The sequence below is a fragment of the Phalaenopsis equestris genome, unplaced genomic scaffold (assembly GCF_001263595.1).
Source record: "Phalaenopsis equestris unplaced genomic scaffold, ASM126359v1 Scaffold000803, whole genome shotgun sequence".
NCBI lineage: Eukaryota > Viridiplantae > Streptophyta > Magnoliopsida > Asparagales > Orchidaceae > Phalaenopsis > Phalaenopsis equestris.
In genome coordinates this window covers 479,931-485,473 of record NW_018165243.1, presented here as the reverse complement: position 1 = coordinate 485,473, position 5,543 = coordinate 479,931, and the positions used below count along the sequence as shown (strand labels likewise).

Sequence of the window (5,543 nt, the reverse complement as noted above, 5' to 3'; positions counted from 1 at the left end):
ATATATATATATATATTCATAGCGGTATGGCGGATGAGACGAAAAAAAATAAAATTCTCATTGAAGTTTAGTCAATTATTTTTTTAACTATTTTTTTTTAAGTTAGTAAATATAAATAAGAAGAGAAGAGCAAAATTATTAATTTATTTTATACGGTATTAAAAAATTAAAATTCAGGTTGTTCGATTGACCTTGTTGGTTCGCTATTGTCCACTGTGTTCAATAAATTTTTCATGGATTTGGAGTCTACAAGCGCTAACACAACCACATGGAAACATCACCAAGCAGGAGCTTGGAGAAAGGGTCCTTCGTTCACGGCTTAGAAACACAGGCTTCACAAAAAAAATTAGTTTGAGGGCGGCGTAATTAGGCCAGTGAGATTATCCCGACAGTTCAGTCCTTTGCAGGGCCCGTTTGGGGCAGTCTATAAGTGCGGGCGGCGTTTTGAAAACGTCGCCTCACTGTTTGGTTCGCACTTATTGGGCGATTATTGAAAACAGCGTTTTGAAATTTGTAAAAGACACGGACCGTGGGACAACTCCCGCGGTCCGCGTTTTCGATCCAAGTATTACCCTCGTTGCCTTGCTCTTATACGCATCCGCCTTCTCTCGGTCTCCTTCGCATTTCACATACCCTAAGCGGTTCTCCGCTACGATCCCTGAAGTCTCTCGGAGGTTCTCCTCTACGATCATTGAAGTCTCTCGGTCTCCTTCGCATTTCGCATAGCCTAAGCGGTTCTCCTCTACGATCCCTGAAGTTTTCCCTCTTTTCTTCTTCGACATTTCTCTTAATAAGTAAAACAATTCCTTCGCATTTCTAGTCTTCCTTCTCTTCTTCGACATTTCTCTCAATAGGTAAAACAATTCCTTCGCATTTCTAGTCTTCCTTCTTCGGCATTTGCAGAGGTGCTATATGCGACTTCTTGCTATTTCATCGTCTCTTGCTATGTGTTCAACTGCGTACTTATAAGTAGGAATTGGGTTGATGTTCTTTCTCATCGGTTTGATTTTTTGTTCTTGGTTTGGAAGAATCGTTACCCCGATCTTCTTCTTCGATCTTCGTTGTTTTTTTACTGTACTCTTTTTTTTTACCTCCACGAATATGTTAATTTCGTGTATTTTTTCTGTGAGGAATGATAATTAGCAAACAAACAACATCTGTTTGTCGAAATGATGTCATGAATGGCTCTACAAAATCAAAATGAAACAGGGGCATATTAATCATTTATCCAGAATCAACTGTTCTCAAAACACACCAACCAAACAACCGTTCTGTTTATTCAAATCAGCTGGTCATCAGCAGATTATCAGAATAAGCTGTTTATCAACACAAACTGGATAAACTGCAGCTGCCCCAAACAAACCCTCAATCCCTGATTCAAGATTGACAACAAATTCTTATGGACACAATGATCTCAAAGGGCTTTCTACATGAGCGGTGAAGTCTTAGATGTTGATTTTGGAACATGAAATTTTTTTTGGGGGATCAAGAGAAGATTTGGAGTTGTATTCTTGTAACTTCCAATCATTACAAAGAGAAATTTTGAGTGGTGTCATTTATGCTTTTTTTTCGTTCATTGTGAAATATTGGTATGGGAGCCCTGAGAAGAGAGAAAGGAAGAGAAAGAGGAAGACAATAAAAAATATAAATATTGTATATAATAATGTTGAGAAAATAGGGTAAAGAAAAAGAATAGTCGACACAAATCCAGAAAAACACAAAGATTTAATGAGGTTCGGCGAAGATGTCTACGCCTCGGGAGCAGAGCGGCGGGTTTCTTTTAATATTTAGAAATTAGATTATAGAATAGAGGATACCTCCTGGGGTTACTAACAGATCTATTTATAACTTTAGGAGTAAACTCTAAGCACAATATGTAATTACAACATTACGCTTGTATCATACCGCGGGGGTTTGCCCCTGCACCCCAAACCCACGTAACTTCCCAATTTGGACAGATTCTTCCGCTCCGCTCCGCTCCGCTCCGCTTCGTTCCAGCATCTGTCCCTACTTCATTTAAGTGGCAAAATTGTCTAGTTAAACCGTGGAGCTTATTTTTTTCTTGAGGTTAATCTGGGGCAGAAGAATTTATTTATCCATGATATGACTTTTACAGGCTTTGAGGCATGATAATATGCGGAAGTAGAGAAAATCTTTTCATAAATATTATCCCATATAATTTAATGTAATATTTTCAACTGTTATCTTTCATGTTCAACCCTAACTTTTATGATTTTAGATCACAAAATATTGGAAATAGGTACACAAAAAATATATCAACATGAATCTCAAGGTAGAATGGACGGCTCATAAAGATGACACGTTTGATCGACATTTTCTTTAGTAATAGAATGATTAATGCTAGGAAGGAAGGCTTTTGGATAGATCGATCGTAAGGACGAGCCATAGGATTTCCTATCGGAGGACAATCAGCCTTAGGGCCGATCGGTAGATTGTTGAGTTTCAGATCAAATATCGATGGAGTTAAGGTCAGGCGAACGGCCGGTGAACTTTTCACCGACCGACATCAATCTGTCAGTTTTAGTATATTTAAATATCTTTATAATTACTAAAAAACCTTTTAAAATTTAATGATAAAGAGTTTGACCTGTAATTTTGTAACACTGACGCCTATCCCTATAAATAGTGGACCTATACTATGAATAAAAGTTTTATATTCTTGTCATTTTCTACTAGACTCACTCTTGAATTTCTTTGAATAAAGTTCTATAATTTGGGTGTATTTTCAGGACACTTTTGAATTCAACAAAATGAATATGTTCATTAACTAAGACGCTCCTAAAATTTTTATTTTTATTTTTTGGTTCGTTTGTTTTAAAGATACAAAAAGTTATTCTTGAAACAATATGACATATTAGTATACTATATATATTTATATTCATAGTATAGCATCAACAAAATGACAAAAAGAAAAATCATAAAAAACAGAAAATATCCCAAATGAACCCATGCTTTTTTAAATTTATTTAGCGACTTCCATCGGATTCATTACATGGATTTGAAATTTGATTGAAAGCTTTGCATGCAACAATTATTGTTGGCCCATGGGGCTCATATGGATGGCGTGTGATTTCATAATTCTATTTCTACTAGGTGTTGAGAAATTAGGACGAATAAAAGTAGTAATCGACACAAATCCAGAAGAACACACAGAGATTTAACGAGGTTCGGCAATGTGCATATTTCCTTGGGAGCAGAGCGGCAAATTTCACTATTTCAGATAAGTCCAATATATACTCATAGGATTACACATCATATATATATATATATAGATAAAACCCACAGATAAAATTACTAATACGCCCTCGCTCCTCCTAACCTACTTATCTCCAAGAGACACAAATATTCTCTCCAGCCAATTGTCTGTGTGAAAATATATAAATTTTATCTATATATATATATATAATTTATATATATTAGTTCAAATTTTATATATATACATAATTGCAATATATATATATATATAAGTGAAACATTTATGATGTGTATTTCTTTGAATAATACTATATATAATTGACAAGTATATAGTATTAATTACTTGTAATACTATATATTAATTCTCTCCAGCCAATCATTTATATATTCTTCACTTATATAAATAAAAAGAAATTTAAGAGACAATTGGCACAATATATATAGGGATTATGTTTATATATTTGTCATATCAAAATGCTAATATATCCACCACCAAAAAAAAAAAAAAAAAAAAAAAACCAAATACATTTTGCGACTTACCTTTAGTGATACCATAGACACTTAATTCTGGAAATCCAAATAAACCTCCGACAGAGGAAATGAACACAATACTGCAAATTCTCGAAGCCTTGAGAAGAGGGTGAGCCAGTTGACTCAAATGGAATGCAGATTCCAAATTTGTTGACAATAAAAAATCATAATCTTCTTCTGTAAATTCTAGAACAGTCTTAAATAAACTTGTCCCTGCTTTATTAATCTAGATACATGCAAGCATTTTAAATATAACTACTTATAGGCACAGAATCTCTCTCTGTCTATATACAATTAAAATGCATTTAGTTACTTCCAAGTATGTTGAGCTTTCCTTGGAACAAAGAAGAGACATTGTCCATTAGTTTCTCTATCTCAGCTCGAGAAGAAACATCACAGACAGATGTTGTTACATCAAGCTTCAAGCTTTTTCAGTGCTGCAAAGATTTATCGAGTTCTTGTTGATTCCGAGCACATGTGTGTAATTTTGCTCCCAGTCTTGCTAACAGTTTACTCAAGAAATTTAGCAGTCAAGCTTGTTGAAAATATTAGCTCGTTGGAAAATTAGCACTATGACTTTTAGGGTGCTGCCAGCCGGATGTGGTTGCTTGGCTATAAGCTCGTATATGAATATCTCCGCCATCATAATTGGTTTTTTAGTGTTTTTTTTTCTCAACTAAAATCATAAGAAAATTACACTTGCTGGCGTGAGATCTACAAAACTACAAAACAGAGGCCAAGCAGCCATAAAAGCGCATGAAGAAGATGGAAGACCACCAGGCAGTCTTACTGTTCCAAAATACAATCAATACTTTTATAAAGCATATGAGATTGGCAAAAGTCCTTTCAAGAGCACAAAATGCATTTGAGCTTTAAGTTCTTGCGACAGGAAAAGCCATGTTCAATGCCCCCAACTTTGCGCTTGTTTTTGGCATTTAGTTCACCTCTCTCCATTCGAGAGAAGAATTGATTTGTCTCTCTCTAATGGCCTTCATGTTGAAATATAAACTTGATTTTAGTTGTTTAAATAAAGCTTAATTTCTATAAGCTTATTCTAGAATATGTGGTAGGTATGAAATTATTGTGTAGTAGGTGTGGTAGGTGTGGTAGGTGTTGAATTTTTGTGTGGTAGGTGTGGAATTATTTGTAACCATTGGATTGTAATTGTGGTGGCACAATCATAACCATTAATTTAGGAGGTGCCACTAGTATAAATAGGGGTAGAGTCTTTGAGTTTGTATCAAGCCAAGTTAAGGTGATAAATAAGAGTGAAGCTTCTTCCATAAGTTTTTTAGCCTTTGTCATATCCCAAAAGCTTCTTCTTTCTAACAAAGTGGTATTAGAGGCTAAAGGTTCCATTACAGAGTAATGACAAATGGTGGCATGGTTTCGTTCCAAGACCCGATGTTTAAGGAAAGCATCTACGACAATTAGAGTATCAAGATGAAGGCACTCCTTGGAGGGCATGACATTTGGGAGGTTGTGGAGAAAGGCTACGATGAGCCAAGCGACGAGTCCACTCTATCCACAACACAAAAGGATAGCTTACGAGACTTGTGAAAGAGAGACAAGAAGACTCTCTTTCTCATCTATCAAGCTTCAGATGAAGATGGTTTTGAGAAGATCTCAAGTGCTACTTCGGTCAAACTAGCATGGAAGAAGCTCGAGGTTTCGTATAAGGGAGAAGAGAAGGTTAAAAATGTATGACTTCAAACTTTAAGAAGTCAATTTGATGTTTTGCATATGAAAGAAGGCGAGTTGGTCTCCGATTACTTTTCTAGAGTCATTACCATTTC

The 5,543-nt window shown here is 35.4% G+C and overlaps 1 pseudogene; it reads right to left on the bottom strand.

Annotated features, from left to right (window-relative positions):
• Window positions 1-1,295: 1,295 nt before the first annotated feature.
• The window catches only part of LOC110031353, a 5,732-nt pseudogene continuing 1,484 nt past the window's right edge, over window positions 1,296-5,543 (bottom strand).